The sequence below is a fragment of the Pseudophryne corroboree genome, unplaced genomic scaffold, assembly GCF_028390025.1.
Source record: "Pseudophryne corroboree isolate aPseCor3 unplaced genomic scaffold, aPseCor3.hap2 scaffold_1294, whole genome shotgun sequence".
In the NCBI taxonomy this organism is placed as follows: domain Eukaryota; kingdom Metazoa; phylum Chordata; class Amphibia; order Anura; family Myobatrachidae; genus Pseudophryne; species Pseudophryne corroboree.
The window spans coordinates 39,387-58,555 of record NW_026967920.1 but is presented as its reverse complement, the minus strand read 5'-3'; the positions used below and the strand labels follow the sequence as shown (position 1 = coordinate 58,555).

The 19,169-nt window shown below is 43.6% G+C and overlaps 1 pseudogene; it reads left to right on the top strand.

Moving 5' to 3' along the window:
* LOC134994280 (uncharacterized) overlaps positions 1-19,169 on the top strand; it is a 49,844-nt pseudogene that overhangs the window by 5,983 nt on the left and 24,692 nt on the right.

Below are 19,169 nucleotides of genomic sequence, written 5' to 3'. Positions count from 1 at the left end.
ATCAATGGTAACTTATTACCATAACTTATATTTCTCCTGCAGGGTCCACAGGGTATCTACAGGATACATTGGGATGTCCCAAAGCAATTTAGTGGTGGCAACGCTCCTGATTAGACAGGAGAATGCTTGGCCCAAATTCAGCATCCTGAGAGGCAAAGGTATCCACAAGCAAAATGTCTAATGAATGTGTTAATGGAAGACCATGTGGCTATCTTACATATCTGTTCTGCTGAAGCACCATGCTGTGCTGTCCATGATGGACCTACTTTACGAGTAGAGTGAGCAGAGACATTATCCGGAAACAGGAGATCAGCCTTCGAATATGCTTCTGAAATCGTCATCCAAAGCCACCTCGCCAGTGTCTGCTTACCAGCAGGCCACCCTCTCCTATGAAATCCGTAGAGAACAAAGAGATAATCTGTCTTTCTGATAGCACTGGTACGATCTACGTAGATCCTTAAGGCATGGACAATTTCCAACGATGCATCTCCCGCAGATAGGTCTGGCCCCTGGAAAGCCGGGACTACAATTTCTTTGTAAAGGTGGAATTTAGACACCACCTTAGGAAGATACCCAGATTTAGTTCTGAGAACCGATCTATCTGGATAAAAAATGAGAAATGGAGGACAAAATAATAATGCGCCAAATGCTGAAACTCTTCGAGCTGAAGCCATAGCCAGAAGAAAGAGAACCTTAGCTGTCAACCATTTAAAATCTACTCTTTTAAGTGGTTCAAATGAGGCAACTTGAAGGGCCTTTAGAACTAAACTTAGATCCCAAGGCACTGTAGGAGGAACAGAGGGACGTTGAATGTGCAGCATTACCTGGAAAAAAGTGTGCCCATTCTGTAGGTTGGCAATTTTCTTTTGGAACCATACAGTTAGTGCTGACACCTGCACTCTCAAGGAAGCCACCCTTAAACCAGAAGGAATGCTAGGATTCTGGAAATTCTGAAAGACCTGGGGTCAAGTTTCCGTTCACTGCACCATTGAACATAGGCTTGCCATATTATGTGATAAATGCGAGCTGAGGAGGTTTTCCTTGCTCTAAGCATTGTTTGAATTACCTGTTGAGAGAATCCTTTTGACTTCAGGATGGAGGTCTCAAGAGCCACGCCATCAAAGACAGTCAATCCAGATGTCTGTGATGGCAAGGCCCCTGAATCAGTAGATCTGGATGTTGAGGTAGTAGGAATAGAGCATCCATCGACATCCTCTGCAGATCTGTGTACCAATGTTTTATGGGCCAAGCCGGAGCTATTAGTATAACGGCACTTTTCCTTTTTATTATTATTATTATTATTACAACCGCCACCAGTTTTTTATATAGTGTACACATATTATTATTATTATTATTATTATTATTACCAGTTATTTATATATTATACATATATTTTGCAGTGCTTTACAGAGCATATTTAGCCATATACATCAGTCCCTGCCCCAGTGGAGCTTGCAATCTATAAACCCTATCACATGTACACACAGACACACATTCACACTAGGGTTATTTTTTTTTCTTTGTTGGAAGCCAATTAACCTACCAGTATATTTTTGGATTGTGAGAGGAAACCGGAGTACCCGAAGGAAACCCATGCAAGTACGGGGAGAATATACAAACTCCACACAGTTAGGGCTATGGTGGGAATCGAACCCATGACCTCAGTGCTGTGAGGCAGTAATGCTAACCATTACACCATCCATACTTTTACCTTTCTCACCACCCTGGTTAACAGGGTGATGGTAGGAAACACATAGGCCAGACGAAAGTCCCATCTCACTGACAGGGCATCCATCTTCCTTGGTCCACTGCACCTAGAAGCAATTTCTTCCTGACACTGCTCCTCAGCCCTGAAGGCTGGCATCTGTTGTCAGAATTTCCCAATCTGATATCCAAAAGGGTCTCCCTTTGTCCAGATGGGCTGTCTGTAGCCACCAGGCTAATGACCTCCTTCCTTCCAGAGGAAGAATCATAGTCTGCATTTTTATTGTCTGATGACCCCATTCCACTTGGTAAGGATCCGATGTTGCAGAGGTCTTGAATGGAACTGAGCATACTCTACCATGTTGAAAATTGACACCATTAGACACATCACACACATTGCTGCGAGAATTTATACTCTTCGACAGTGTAGAAGCTCCTGGATCCTTTACTGACGTTTGGATATTTTTCTCAGAAGTAAAATTACTCTCTGACGGCTCAAATCCAATACAGCCCCAAATGAGTCATCCGTTATGACGGAACAAAAGATGATTTTGCCCAATCTATGAGCCAACCGTGCTTCTGCAGACACTCTATTGTATGTTGCAGATGACACAGAAGCAATACCTGAGACTGTGCCAGGATAAAAAGATCGTTGAGGTATGGAAATATTCTTATCCCCTGCTGGCGGAGATAAGCTACCATAATCACCACATTTTTGGTGAATACTCTGGGGGCTGTGGCCAGACCAAATGGCAGAGCCTGAATCTGAAAATGCTGTTGGAGGATAGCGAATTTGAGATAGCGCTGATGGGACAGAGCTATAGGAACATGCAGGTAAGGATCCTGTATATCCAGGGATACCATAAAATCCCATGGTTCCATAGCCAAAATGATGGAATGTAAGGTCTCCATATGAAACCGAGGTACCCAAATGTATTTGTTCAGCATTTTTAGATTGAGTGTGAGCTGGAACGACTAGTTCAGCTTCTGGACTAAAAACAGGTTGGAGTAGAAACCCTGTCCTTGTTGTGCAGGAGGAACAGGAATGATTACTCCTGACTGAAGCAATTTCTGAACTGCCTCTTGCAAAACCCTGGCCCTCATTTCTACCAAAGAAAGGCTGGTACAATAAAAAAAAAAAAACCTTTGAGTAGGGTTTTTCCTGAAAGAAAACGCATAACTGGGATACACCGCTTCTTGCACCCAGGCATCTGTGGTAGACTGCTGCCAGATTTGTGCAAAATGAATAAGTCGGCCTCCCACCCTGGGTTCCCCCAGGTGGAGGCCCGCACCATCAGGCTGATGGCTTATCTTTTTTGTATTCTGAATCAGCTTTCCAGGTGCGTAGCTAAACTGCTCGGTGAGCGGCTAATTTTGAGGCTGATGTTTGAGAGGCAATAGTGCCCATATCTAAGGCTGCTTCTTCCAAGAATATTGCAGCCTGTTTGATATGTGTCACATGGGATTTTTGCTCTCTGGATGTCGTTGAAATTTCCCCTACCAATGCATCTTGCCAGACAGCCACTGCTTTAGCCATCCAGGCTGAGGCCATGGCTGGTCTAATGATTGCCCCAGACAGGGAAAAAAAAGTTGTTGTTTTTTAGCAAACCATCTACTCTCCTATCCGTGACATCATTTATTGATGTTGAAGGCAGAAGTAATGTAGATTTTTGCACTAAGCGAATCACATGCATATCTACTTTAGGGGCTACCTCTCTCTTTAAACAGTCCTCAGTCAGAAAAGGGTAATTGGAATTCCATTTCCTAGGAATTCTAAATTTCTTACTGGGCATAACCCAAGCCTCTTCCATAATTTCCGTCAGCTGTTCTGATCCAGGAAACTCAGTCTTACCTGTTTTGGGACGTTTAAATAAAGGTGCCTTGGATTTTAACACAGTATATGTTGATTCTTCTAAGGATAAAATGGATTTCATTGCAGTAATCAACTCAGATATGTCCACTGAGCTGAGACCTTCTTCCTCATCCTCATATTCAGAACCAGAGTGTAATGAGTCTTCGTCCTCTGATGAGTCCTCATCTGAAACATGTGTAGACTCTGAAGATGTTGTTTTGTGTCTAAATGATTTACTTACCACTGGCTTTTCAGCCTGTTTCTGTTGAGAGGCTACTGCTTCCCCTGTGCTGCACATATAATAGTGCAACCTATCACCGGTACAGAAGTTGGAATTATCCACTCAGCTATACTGGATAATGTCCTGTGCAAACATAGCCCATGGTGGATCAACTTACACCTGCATCTGCCTTGAATATTTCAAGAGACCTTGGTGAAAGCTAATACAGTTTGCACACAACCCATCTTGAACCAGATCCTGAGATGTTAACCCAGCTTTACATGACAAACATGATATGAGTGTTGGTGCTGATGTGAGTGTGTTTTCCTCACCTTTTCTGCTCTAAGACATGATAAATAATCAGACAATTTAACAGTGTAATACACAATTTGTGACTGTAATCACTTTAAAATGTGTTAAAGTGACATACAATCCGACCCTACCCTGTTTAGCACCAGCATTGAGGATCGGAGTAAACAGAGAAAACTGACAGAATTTATAGCAAAGTCAGCAATCACACTAACAGTCAGTCACAGACTATACATTAGTATAATAAGCAATATGACCACATATTCAACTACAGGTACAGTTCACGTATGTAGGAGAAACATATCACTGCATTACTTTATAAAAATGCTTTAACTGTATTCAGACGCATAGCAAAAGAAACCACAGTAATATTATCAAACTCATATGCATTATGCCCTTATCCAACTATTTGTACTCAAAGGTAGATAGAGACTTAGGGCCTAATTCAGACATGGTTGCATGCAGGCTATTTTTTGCACTGCTACGACCAGGTAATCGCCACCCACAGGGGAGGTGGGATTGCTGTGTATGGCTGCAAACGCTTGTGCAGAGAGCTGCACAAACAAAAAGTTTGTGCAGTCTCTGCACAGCTCAGGACTTGCTCACCCGCTGCAATGATCCTTGCTGGAGCTGATGTCAGGATCCCTCCATGGAAACGGCCGGACACGCATGCGTTTTCCTCAACACTCCCAGAAAACGGTGAGTTGACACCCCCGGACGGCCTCTTCCTGTCAATCTTCTTGTGTTTGCTGCTGCGAATGCTTTCTTCATTATTTTTGTCGCTGCCCAGTGATGGCCATCGCCGGCCAGCAACGCGCCTGCGCATTGCGGCCCCCACGCATGCGCTGTTCAGACCCGATCGCACGGCTGCAAATAACTACAGCATGCGATCAGGTCTGAATGACCCACTTAGTGTTTTATAGCCCCCACTCAGGAGAGCGGGATACAGGGAGACTTACCCCGCTTCCAGAATCGATAAATACGAGTGGATCCATATGCTATAAGTGTCCACCGCCGCTCCGTGAAAATATAGTGAACACAGATTGCCAAGTGAACACTGATGCACCAGTCACACAGCCGCTTCAGTTTATGGCAGGAGACTCGGAGGAAACTGGTCGTGAATCGGGGGGGGAGGGGCGACCAGGGGTGCATCCGTCTCCCCACTGCTGATCTCAAAATTAGGGATCGCAGCCTCATGCTACTCCTGGAGCCTTTGATCCCTAAGGCCTAGCACTTGTGCACTCTCGGTGGCAGCCGCGTCAGCGACTGTTTGGTAGTTTCCCCCAAAAGAGTGCGGCTGTGTCCATGTTCCCCCTCTAAGCGGAACCTATGCCTTACCTTCCTCCCGTGCTCCGGCCACAGCCTGGTAACGTCTGCTGGACTTGCTAGTTTTATCCGACACAGACGCCCGCCGAAACAGCACTGTACTCGTGGGTAAGCGTTGTCGCGACTCGGCGGGGAGTAGTTGGAGTGACTCTTTCTAAGGTACGTATAAGACGCTGTTTAGAAAGATCACTCAGAAAAAAATAGTAAGACTATAAAAATAAAGTAAAAAAGCTTATGGCTGCCAAAAACCAGCAGCCCTTAGACCATGGTCCGGCTCCTGCCTCACCAAACTAAAAACTGATTTGCCTGAGCCAGGTGGCAGGTATATATAGACGGGCCCACTGCGTACTGGGAGCCCAGAAAGCTTTGACCGATTGGTGCAAGATCCGCTGTCGCTCATCCATATCCCAATGTATCCTGTGGATACCCTGTGGACCCTGCAGGAGAAAGTGGCCATTTTTCAGGCCAAGTAGATTAAGCATGACAACCATTTTCGGTTGCCTAGCAATTTCTAGTAACCATGGCAACGGCGGCCATTTTGCTGGCAAAGTTTAAGGAGCAAGACAACCAGTTTCTGTTCCTAAACAGTTTTGCTTGTTTCATTTCTACTCATATTGTACAGTGTAATCCAGGCATGTCCCAACTGCGGCCCTCCAGCTGTTGAGAAACTACACTTTCCAGCATGCCCTGACACAGCTTTAGCATTCTCTGACAGCAAGACTGTGTCGGGGCATGCTGGGATATGTAGTTTCACAACAGCTGGAGGGCCTCAGTTTGGACATGCCTGGTGTAATCCTTTTGACTCTTTATTTTACACCAGTGATGTAAAAGTGTGTGGAAATATAGAAATGGTCGTGTGAACATTTCCAAAATATTTAACAAGGTTTCTCAACAGTTTACTAAAATGTAATTACCCACCGCTCTAAGAAATAAATGCCGTCTGTCCTCCAGTGATGGTAGCACATGCAAGGGGTCCAATAGGTAAGCCAGTAGCCCCTAAGCATCCCACCTGGCACCATGTAGGAGGTAATCACCAATCACCATCTGCCTTAGTATGGATTATTCATTTATAATATTCTCTTCCCTTAGTACTAACTAAATCTCAGTAATAGGTATAGAATTGCATGAGGAGTAATGGACAGTAGCACACCCAACCCCTACACAGATAGAATAAAAGGAGGAGCACTCACTGTAGGTATTCTGTAGTGCACCATAGCATAGTGAGTCATTATTATGACATTACATTTTTATTCTTAATTCCCATACATTCAGGTCACTGAATGTGCATTGTGCTCATAGCAATATAATCCCCTATAAGAGTTTTAAACTCGATTGAACATAATAAAATACACCTTTTGCCAATTCTTAAACAAACAACCCCTTATTTTTTGTTTGTTTGTTTGTTTGTTTTTATAAATGGGAAATGAAACTTAACTCATTAAATATGCATTTATAATAATTCAGCTATACAAAAAGAAAAAGTGATTCACTTGTATCTGATTGTTATTTCCACCAATAGCCCATTCATTGCAAACCCTTACACTATCTAGACAAATGTCCTCCTGTGTTCTCCATGTATTGTACTTTGTCTTTCTCAGATTAATGAGATTTGGCTTGTGGTTTTATTTGATACTTTGGTATTGATAGTATCTACTGATGTATTCATAGAATAGTAACAATAGTGTAACACTACTTACTGTTTCACATTAGTATCACATCGTCCCCAATGCAGGCAGAAGATCTGATTATTCTCCGTTCTAAAGCTTCTCATAATATGATAATTGAGATCTACCAGATAAATGTATTCTTAATGCTGTAATATGCAAATGACTATCGTATCGTGAATGTTACTTGGTAAGCAGACATATTAATCGCTGATGTTTTTACTGCAGACATATACTGTGATCTCCCGGACAGTAGAGAGCACAGCTGGTGAGGCACATCTGTCCCCATACGTACTATTCCCGCCGACGGTAGCTATTCACAGTACTGTATGTAATAAGGTTTCTATTTCAAGACTCTTTAGACTTGAGGCTTGTATCACTGCTATGTGTGTGTGTGTGTGTGTGTGTGTGTGTGTGTGTGTGTTTTGATTGTCTCCCCTGGCTAGAATGCCAGCATAGACTTCCCGGAATACAGCAATCCTTCTGGCTGAAACGTGATAAAACCTCTAATGGAGACTGATTTTGTTGCCGCACCCGGGAGAAACCCTAAAGTCTTGGAGGGCTTTTTGAAAAGTACTATGCATATGCCTAAGCCAATCAGGATGAAAGGCGCCTTTAACTCATCCAATGACAGCGCAGCACAGTGCATAAATAGAGATGCTAGCGGCTGCTTTCTATATGTATTCGTTTTTTTGCCTTTAGACGTGTTTCGTGAGGAGAGATGGCCAGGACCAAGCAGACCGCCCGCAAATCTACCGGAGGTAAAGCTCCCCGCAAGCAGCTGGCAACCAAGGCTGCTCGGAAAAGCGCCCCAGCTACCGGCGGCGTGAAGAAGCCTCACCGCTACCGTCCCGGGACTGTTGCTCTCAGAGAGATCCGCCGCTACCAGAAATCCACCGAGCTGCTGATCCGCAAGCTGCCCTTCCAGCGATTGGTGCGTGAGATCGCCCAAGACTTCAAGACCGACCTGCGCTTCCAGAGCTCTGCCGTTATGGCCCTACAAGAGGCCAGTGAGGCTTATCTGGTGGGGCTGTTCGAGGACACCAACCTGTGCGCCATCCACGCCAAGAGGGTAACCATCATGCCCAAAGACATCCAGCTAGCCCGCAGAATCCGAGGGGAGAGGGCATAGACACTCGGCACTCCTATACACGCAGCAACACAAAGGCTCTTTTCAGAGCCACCAAATCCTTCTAAACCAGACGAGGCTGAAGTTAGCTTCTTATTCGGCCAGCTTCTTATTCACTTCTTATTCAAGCTCCAGCTTCTTATTCACTTCTTATTCGAACTCCAGCTTCTTATTCAGATCATTCAGTTTCGCAAGGGTTAATAAGTCTTCTGTCACAAATTTGACACCTGAAATCAACAGAGTAGGGTCCCTTGCATGTGACCCACTTGTATTTTGCCTGGCCCAACACTGTTTTGGGCATGAAATACACTGGCAAAGTGGGCACACACACCATATTTTGCCATTTTGAATAAGTAGCTGTAGTTTTGCAAGGGTTAACTAGTCTTGGGCCACAAATTTGACACCTGAAATCAACAGAGAGTGGTCACTTGCATGTGACCCACTTGTATTTTGCCTGGCCCAACGCTGTTTTGGGCATGAAATACACTGGCAAAGTGGGCACACACACCATATTTTACCATTTTGAATAAGTAGCTGTAGTTTTGCAAGGGTTAACCAGTCTTGGGCCACAAATCTGACAGCTGAAATCAACAGAGGGTGGTCACTTACATGTGACGCAGTTGTATTTTGCTTGGCCCAACGCTGTTTTGGGCATGAAATACACTGGCAAAGTGGGCACACACACACCATATTTTGCCATTTTGAATAAGTAGCTGTAGTTTAGCAAGGGTTAACTAGTCTTGGGCCACAAATTTGACCCCCATAAACAACAGAGGGTGGTCACTTACATATGACGCAGTTGTATTTTGCCTGGCCCAACGCTGTTTTGAGCATGAAATATACTGGCAAAGTGGGCACACACCATATTTTACCATTTTGAATAAGTAGCTGTAGTTTTGCAAGGGTTAACCAGTCTTGGGCCACAAATTTGACACCTGAAATCAACAGAGGGTGGTCAGTTACATATGACCCACTTGTATTTTGCTTGGCCCAATGCGGTTTTGGGCATGAAATACACTGGCAAAGTGGGCACAAACACCATTTTATAAATTGCCATTTTGAATAAGTAGCTGTAGTTTTGCAAGGGTTAATTAGTCTTGGGCCACAAATTTGACACCTGAAATCAACAAAGCGTAGTCACTTACATATGACCCACTTGTATTTTGCTTGGCCCAACGCTGTTTTGGGCATGAAATACACTGGCATAGTGGGCACACACACCATATTTTCCATTTTGAATAAGTAGCTGTAGTTTTGCAAGGGTTAACCAGTCTTGGGCCACAAATTTGACACCTGAAATCAACAGAGGGTGGTCAGTTACATATGACCCACTTGTATTTTGTTTGGCCCAACACTGTTTTGGGCATGAAATACACTGGCAAAGCGGGCACACACACCATATTTTCCATTTTGAATAAGTAGCTGTAGTTTTGCAAGGGTTAACCAGTCTTGGGCCACAAATTTGACACCTGAAATCAACAAAGGGTGGTCAGTTACATATGACCCACTTGTATTTTCCTTGGCCCAACGCTGTTTTGGGCATGAAATACACTGGCAAAGTGGGCACACACACCATATTTTGCCATTTTCAATAAGTAGCTGTAGTTTTGCAAGGGTTAATTAGTCTTGGGCCACAAATTTGACCCCTGAAATCAACAGAGAGTGGTCACTTGCATGTGACCCACTTGTATTTTGCCTGGCCCAACGCTGTTTTGGGCATGAAATACACTGGCATAGTGGGCACACACACCATATTTTCCATTTTGAATAAGTAGCTGTAGTTTTGCAAGGGTTAACCAGTCTTGGGCCACAAATTTGACACCTGAAATCAACAGAGGGTGGTCAGTTACATATGACCCACTTGTATTTTGCTTGGCCCAATGCGGTTTTGGGCATGAAATACACTGGCAAAGTGGGCACAAACACCATTTTATAAATTGCCATTTTGAATAAGTAGCTGTAGTTTTGCAAGGGTTAATTAGTCTTGGGCCACAAATTTGACCCCTGAAATCAACAGAGAGTGGTCACTTGCATGTGACCCACTTGTATTTTGCCTGGCCCAACGCTGTTTTGGGCATGAAATACACTGGCATAGTGGGCACACACACCATATTTTCCATTTTGAATAAGTAGCTGTAGTTTTGCAAGGGTTAACTAGTCTTGGGCCACAAATTTGACACCTGAAATCAACAGAGGGTGGTCAGTTACATATGACCCACTTGTATTTTGTTTGGCCCAACACTGTTTTGGGCATGAAATACACTGGCAAAGCGTGCACACACACCCTATTTTCCATTTTGAATAAGTAGCTGTAGTTTTGCAAGGGTTAACCAGTCTTGGGCCACAAATTTGACCCCTGAAATCAACAGAGAGTGGTCACTTGCATGTGACCCACTTGTATTTTGCCTGGCCCAACGCTGTTTTGGGCATGAAATACACTGGCATAGTGGGCACACACACCATATTTTCCATTTTGAATAAGTAGCTGTAGTTTTGCAAGGGTTAACCAGTCTTGGGCCACAAATTTGACACCTGAAATCAACAGAGGGTGGTCAGTTACATATGACCCACTTGTATTTTGCTTGGCCCAATGCGGTTTTGGGCATGAAATACACTGGCAAAGTGGGCACAAACACCATTTTATAAATTGCCATTTTGAATAAGTAGCTGTAGTTTTGCAAGGGTTAATTAGTCTTGGGCCACAAATTTGACCCCTGAAATCAACAGAGAGTGGTCACTTGCATGTGACCCACTTGTATTTTGCCTGGCCCAACGCTGTTTTGGGCATGAAATACACTGGCATAGTGGGCACACACACCATATTTTCCATTTTGAATAAGTAGCTGTAGTTTTGCAAGGGTTAACCAGTCTTGGGCCACAAATTTGACACCTGAAATCAACAGAGGGTGGTCACTTACATATGACCCACTTGTATTTTGCTTGGCCCAATGCGGTTTTGGGCATGAAATACACTGGCAAAGTGGGCACAAACACCATTTTATAAATTGCCATTTTGAATAAGTAGCTGTAGTTTTGCAAGGGTTAATTAGTCTTGGGCCACAAATTTGACCCCTGAAATCAACAGAGAGTGGTCACTTGCATGTGACCCACTTGTATTTTGCCTGGCCCAACGCTGTTTTGGGCATGAAATACACTGGCATAGTGGGCACACACACCATATTTTCCATTTTGAATAAGTAGCTGTAGTTTTGCAAGGGTTAACTAGTCTTGGGCCACAAATTTGACACCTGAAATCAACAGAGGGTGGTCAGTTACATATGACCCACTTGTATTTTGTTTGGCCCAACACTGTTTTGGGCATGAAATACACTGGCAAAGCGTGCACACACACCCTATTTTCCATTTTGAATAAGTAGCTGTAGTTTTGCAAGGGTTAACCAGTCTTGGGCCACAAATTTGACCCCTGAAATCAACAGAGAGTGGTCACTTGCATGTGACCCACTTGTATTTTGCCTGGCCCAACGCTGTTTTGGGCATGAAATACACTGGCATAGTGGGCACACACACCATATTTTCCATTTTGAATAAGTAGCTGTAGTTTTGCAAGGGTTAACCAGTCTTGGGCCACAAATTTGACACCTGAAATCAACAGAGGGTGGTCAGTTACATATGACCCACTTGTATTTTGCTTGGCCCAATGCGGTTTTGGGCATGAAATACACTGGCAAAGTGGGCACAAACACCATTTTATAAATTGCCATTTTGAATAAGTAGCTGTAGTTTTGCAAGGGTTAATTAGTCTTGGGCCACAAATTTGACCCCTGAAATCAACAGAGAGTGGTCACTTGCATGTGACCCACTTGTATTTTGCCTGGCCCAACGCTGTTTTGGGCATGAAATACACTGGCATAGTGGGCACACACACCATATTTTCCATTTTGAATAAGTAGCTGTAGTTTTGCAAGGGTTAACCAGTCTTGGGCCACAAATTTGACACCTGAAATCAACAGAGGGTGGTCACTTACATATGACCCACTTGTATTTTGCTTGGCCCAATGCGGTTTTGGGCATGAAATACACTGGCAAAGTGGGCACAAACACCATTTTATAAATTGCCATTTTGAATAAGTAGCTGTAGTTTTGCAAGGGTTAATTAGTCTTGGGCCACAAATTTGACCCCTGAAATCAACAGAGAGTGGTCACTTGCATGTGACCCACTTGTATTTTGCCTGGCCCAACGCTGTTTTGGGCATGAAATACACTGGCATAGTGGGCACACACACCATATTTTCCATTTTGAATAAGTAGCTGTAGTTTTGCAAGGGTTAACCAGTCTTGGGCCACAAATTTGACACCTGAAATCAACAGAGGGTGGTCACTTACATATGACCCACTTGTATTTTGCTTGGCCCAATGCGGTTTTGGGCATGAAATACACTGGCAAAGTGGGCACAAACACCATTTTATAAATTGCCATTTTGAATAAGTAGCTGTAGTTTTGCAAGGGTTAATTAGTCTTGGGCCACAAATTTGACCCCTGAAATCAACAGAGAGTGGTCACTTGCATGTGACCCACTTGTATTTTGCCTGGCCCAACGCTGTTTTGGGCATGAAATACACTGGCATAGTGGGCACACACACCATATTTTCCATTTTGAATAAGTAGCTGTAGTTTTGCAAGGGTTAATTAGTCTTGGGCCACAAATTTTACCCCTGAAATCAACAGAGAGTGGTCACTTGCATGTGACCCACTTGTATTTTGCCTGGCCCAACGCTGTTTTGGGCATGAAATACACTGGCATAGTGGGCACACACACCATATTTTCCATTTTGAATAAGTAGCTGTAGTTTTGCAAGGGTTAACCAGTCTTGGGCCACAAATTTGACACCTGAAATCAACAGAGGGTGGTCAGTTACATATGACCCACTTGTATTTTGTTTGGCCCAACACTGTTTTGGGCATGAAATACACTGGCAAAGCGGGCACACACACCCTATTTTCCATTTTGAATAAGTAGCTGTAGTTTTGCAAGGGTTAACCAGTCTTGGGCCACAAATTTGACCCCTGAAATCAACAGAGAGTGGTCACTTGCATGTGACCCACTTGTATTTTGCCTGGCCCAACGCTGTTTTGGGCATGAAATACACTGGCATAGTGGGCACACACACCATATTTTCCATTTTGAATAAGTAGCTGTAGTTTTGCAAGGGTTAACCAGTCTTGGGCCACAAATTTGACACCTGAAATCAACAGAGGGTGGTCAGTTACATATGACCCACTTGTATTTTGCTTGGCCCAATGCGGTTTTGGGCATGAAATACACTGGCAAAGTGGGCACAAACACCATTTTATAAATTGCCATTTTGAATAAGTAGCTGTAGTTTTGCAAGGGTTAATTAGTCTTGGGCCACAAATTTGACCCCTGAAATCAACAGAGAGTGGTCACTTGCATGTGACCCACTTGTATTTTGCCTGGCCCAACGCTGTTTTGGGCATGAAATACACTGGCATAGTGGGCACACACACCATATTTTCCATTTTGAATAAGTAGCTGTAGTTTTGCAAGGGTTAACCAGTCTTGGGCCACAAATTTGACACCTGAAATCAACAGAGGGTGGTCACTTACATATGACCCACTTGTATTTTGCTTGGCCCAATGCGGTTTTGGGCATGAAATACACTGGCAAAGTGGGCACAAACACCATTTTATAAATTGCCATTTTGAATAAGTAGCTGTAGTTTTGCAAGGGTTAATTAGTCTTGGGCCACAAATTTGACCCCTGAAATCAACAGAGAGTGGTCACTTGCATGTGACCCACTTGTATTTTGCCTGGCCCAACGCTGTTTTGGGCATGAAATACACTGGCATAGTGGGCACACACACCATATTTTCCATTTTGAATAAGTAGCTGTAGTTTTGCAAGGGTTAACTAGTCTTGGGCCACAAATTTGACACCTGAAATCAACAGAGGGTGGTCAGTTACATATGACCCACTTGTATTTTGTTTGGCCCAACACTGTTTTGGGCATGAAATACACTGGCAAAGCGTGCACACACACCCTATTTTCCATTTTGAATAAGTAGCTGTAGTTTTGCAAGGGTTAACCAGTCTTGGGCCACAAATTTGACCCCTGAAATCAACAGAGAGTGGTCACTTGCATGTGACCCACTTGTATTTTGCCTGGCCCAACGCTGTTTTGGGCATGAAATACACTGGCATAGTGGGCACACACACCATATTTTCCATTTTGAATAAGTAGCTGTAGTTTTGCAAGGGTTAACCAGTCTTGGGCCACAAATTTGACACCTGAAATCAACAGAGGGTGGTCAGTTACATATGACCCACTTGTATTTTGCTTGGCCCAATGCGGTTTTGGGCATGAAATACACTGGCAAAGTGGGCACAAACACCATTTTATAAATTGCCATTTTGAATAAGTAGCTGTAGTTTTGCAAGGGTTAATTAGTCTTGGGCCACAAATTTGACCCCTGAAATCAACAGAGAGTGGTCACTTGCATGTGACCCACTTGTATTTTGCCTGGCCCAACGCTGTTTTGGGCATGAAATACACTGGCATAGTGGGCACACACACCATATTTTCCATTTTGAATAAGTAGCTGTAGTTTTGCAAGGGTTAACCAGTCTTGGGCCACAAATTTGACACCTGAAATCAACAGAGGGTGGTCACTTACATATGACCCACTTGTATTTTGCTTGGCCCAATGCGGTTTTGGGCATGAAATACACTGGCAAAGTGGGCACAAACACCATTTTATAAATTGCCATTTTGAATAAGTAGCTGTAGTTTTGCAAGGGTTAATTAGTCTTGGGCCACAAATTTGACCCCTGAAATCAACAGAGAGTGGTCACTTGCATGTGACCCACTTGTATTTTGCCTGGCCCAACGCTGTTTTGGGCATGAAATACACTGGCATAGTGGGCACACACACCATATTTTCCATTTTGAATAAGTAGCTGTAGTTTTGCAAGGGTTAACCAGTCTTGGGCCACAAATTTGACACCTGAAATCAACAGAGGGTGGTCAGTTACATATGACCCACTTGTATTTTGCTTGGCCCAATGCGGTTTTGGGCATGAAATACACTGGCAAAGTGGGCACAAACACCATTTTATAAATTGCCATTTTGAATAAGTAGCTGTAGTTTTGCAAGGGTTAATTAGTCTTGGGCCACAAATTTGACCCCTGAAATCAACAGAGAGTGGTCACTTGCATGTGACCCACTTGTATTTTGCCTGGCCCAACGCTGTTTTGGGCATGAAATACACTGGCATAGTGGGCACACACACCATATTTTCCATTTTGAATAAGTAGCTGTAGTTTTGCAAGGGTTAACCAGTCTTGGGCCACAAATTTGACACCTGAAATCAACAGAGGGTGGTCACTTACATATGACCCACTTGTATTTTGCTTGGCCCAATGCGGTTTTGGGCATGAAATACACTGGCAAAGTGGGCACAAACACCATTTTATAAATTGCCATTTTGAATAAGTAGCTGTAGTTTTGCAAGGGTTAATTAGTCTTGGGCCACAAATTTGACCCCTGAAATCAACAGAGAGTGGTCACTTGCATGTGACCCACTTGTATTTTGCCTGGCCCAACGCTGTTTTGGGCATGAAATACACTGGCATAGTGGGCACACACACCATATTTTCCATTTTGAATAAGTAGCTGTAGTTTTGCAAGGGTTAACTAGTCTTGGGCCACAAATTTGACACCTGAAATCAACAGAGGGTGGTCAGTTACATATGACCCACTTGTATTTTGTTTGGCCCAACACTGTTTTGGGCATGAAATACACTGGCAAAGCGTGCACACACACCCTATTTTCCATTTTGAATAAGTAGCTGTAGTTTTGCAAGGGTTAACCAGTCTTGGGCCACAAATTTGACCCCTGAAATCAACAGAGAGTGGTCACTTGCATGTGACCCACTTGTATTTTGCCTGGCCCAACGCTGTTTTGGGCATGAAATACACTGGCATAGTGGGCACACACACCATATTTTCCATTTTGAATAAGTAGCTGTAGTTTTGCAAGGGTTAACCAGTCTTGGGCCACAAATTTGACACCTGAAATCAACAGAGGGTGGTCACTTACATATGACCCACTTGTATTTTGCTTGGCCCAATGCGGTTTTGGGCATGAAATACACTGGCAAAGTGGGCACAAACACCATTTTATAAATTGCCATTTTGAATAAGTAGCTGTAGTTTTGCAAGGGTTAATTAGTCTTGGGCCACAAATTTGACCCCTGAAATCAACAGAGAGTGGTCACTTGCATGTGACCCACTTGTATTTTGCCTGGCCCAACGCTGTTTTGGGCATGAAATACACTGGCATAGTGGGCACACACACCATATTTTCCATTTTGAATAAGTAGCTGTAGTTTTGCAAGGGTTAACCAGTCTTGGGCCACAAATTTGACACCTGAAATCAACAGAGGGTGGTCACTTACATATGACCCACTTGTATTTTGCTTGGCCCAATGCGGTTTTGGGCATGAAATACACTGGCAAAGTGGGCACAAACACCATTTTATAAATTGCCATTTTGAATAAGTAGCTGTAGTTTTGCAAGGGTTAATTAGTCTTGGGCCACAAATTTGACCCCTGAAATCAACAGAGAGTGGTCACTTGCATGTGACCCACTTGTATTTTGCCTGGCCCAACGCTGTTTTGGGCATGAAATACACTGGCATAGTGGGCACACACACCATATTTTCCATTTTGAATAAGTAGCTGTAGTTTTGCAAGGGTTAACTAGTCTTGGGCCACAAATTTGACACCTGAAATCAACAGAGGGTGGTCACTTACATATGACCCACTTGTATTTTGTTTGGCCCAACACTGTTTTGGGCATGAAATACACTGGCAAAGCGTGCACACACACCCTATTTTCCATTTTGAATAAGTAGCTGTAGTTTTGCAAGGGTTAACCAGTCTTGGGCCACAAATTTGACCCCTGAAATCAACAGAGAGTGGTCACTTGCATGTGACCCACTTGTATTTTGCCTGGCCCAACGCTGTTTTGGGCATGAAATACACTGGCATAGTGGGCACACACACCATATTTTCCATTTTGAATAAGTAGCTGTAGTTTTGCAAGGGTTAACCAGTCTTGGGCCACAAATTTGACACCTGAAATCAACAGAGGGTGGTCAGTTACATATGACCCACTTGTATTTTGCTTGGCCCAATGCGGTTTTGGGCATGAAATACACTGGCAAAGTGGGCACAAACACCATTTTATAAATTGCCATTTTGAATAAGTAGCTGTAGTTTTGCAAGGGTTAATTAGTCTTGGGCCACAAATTTGACCCCTGAAATCAACAGAGAGTGGTCACTTGCATGTGACCCACTTGTATTTTGCCTGGCCCAACGCTGTTTTGGGCATGAAATACACTGGCATAGTGGGCACACACACCATATTTTCCATTTTGAATAAGTAGCTGTAGTTTTGCAAGGGTTAACCAGTCTTGGGCCACAAATTTGACACCTGAAATCAACAGAGGGTGGTCACTTACATATGACCCACTTGTATTTTGCTTGGCCCAATGCGGTTTTGGGCATGAAATACACTGGCAAAGTGGGCACAAACACCATTTTATAAATTGCCATTTTGAATAAGTAGCTGTAGTTTTGCAAGGGTTAATTAGTCTTGGGCCACAAATTTGACCCCTGAAATCAACAGAGAGTGGTCACTTGCATGTGACCCACTTGTATTTTGCCTGGCCCAACGCTGTTTTGGGCATGAAATACACTGGCATAGTGGGCACACACACCATATTTTCCATTTTGAATAAGTAGCTGTAGTTTTGCAAGGGTTAACCAGTCTTGGGCCACAAATTTGACACCTGAAATCAACAGAGGGTGGTCAGTTACATATGACCCACTTGTATTTTGCTTGGCCCAATGCGGTTTTGGGCATGAAATACACTGGCAAAGTGGGCACAAACACCATTTTATAAATTGCCATTTTGAATAAGTAGCTGTAGTTTTGCAAGGGTTAATTAGTCTTGGGCCACAAATTTGACCCCTGAAATCAACAGAGAGTGGTCACTTGCATGTGACCCACTTGTATTTTGCCTGGCCCAACGCTGTTTTGGGCATGAAATACACTGGCATAGTGGGCACACACACCATATTTTCCATTTTGAATAAGTAGCTGTAGTTTTGCAAGGGTTAACCAGTCTTGGGCCACAAATTTGACACCTGAAATCAACAGAGGGTGGTCACTTACATATGACCCACTTGTATTTTGCTTGGCCCAATGCGGTTTTGGGCATGAAATACACTGGCAAAGTGGGCACAAACACCATTTTATAAATTGCCATTTTGAATAAGTAGCTGTAGTTTTGCAAGGGTTAATTAGTCTTGGGCCACAAATTTGACCCCTGAAATCAACAGAGAGTGGTCACTTGCATGTGACCCACTTGTATTTTGCCTGGCCCAACGCTGTTTTGGGCATGAAATACACTGGCATAGTGGGCACACACACCATATTTTCCATTTTGAATAAGTAGCTGTAGTTTTGCAAGGGTTAACTAGTCTTGGGCCACAAATTTGACACCTGAAATCAACAGAGGGTGGTCAGTTACATATGACCCACTTGTATTTTGTTTGGCCCAACACTGTTTTGGGCATGAAATACACTGGCAAAGCGTGCACACACACCCTATTTTCCATTTTGAATAAGTAGCTGTAGTTTTGCAAGGGTTAACCAGTCTTGGGCCACAAATTTGACCCCTGAAATCAACAGAGAGTGGTCACTTGCATGTGACCCACTTGTATTTTGCCTGGCCCAACGCTGTTTTGGGCATGAAATACACTGGCATAGTGGGCACACACACCATATTTTCCATTTTGAATAAGTAGCTGTAGTTTTGCAAGGGTTAACCAGTCTTGGGCCACAAATTTGACACCTGAAATCAACAGAGGGTGGTCAGTTACATATGACCCACTTGTATTTTGCTTGGCCCAA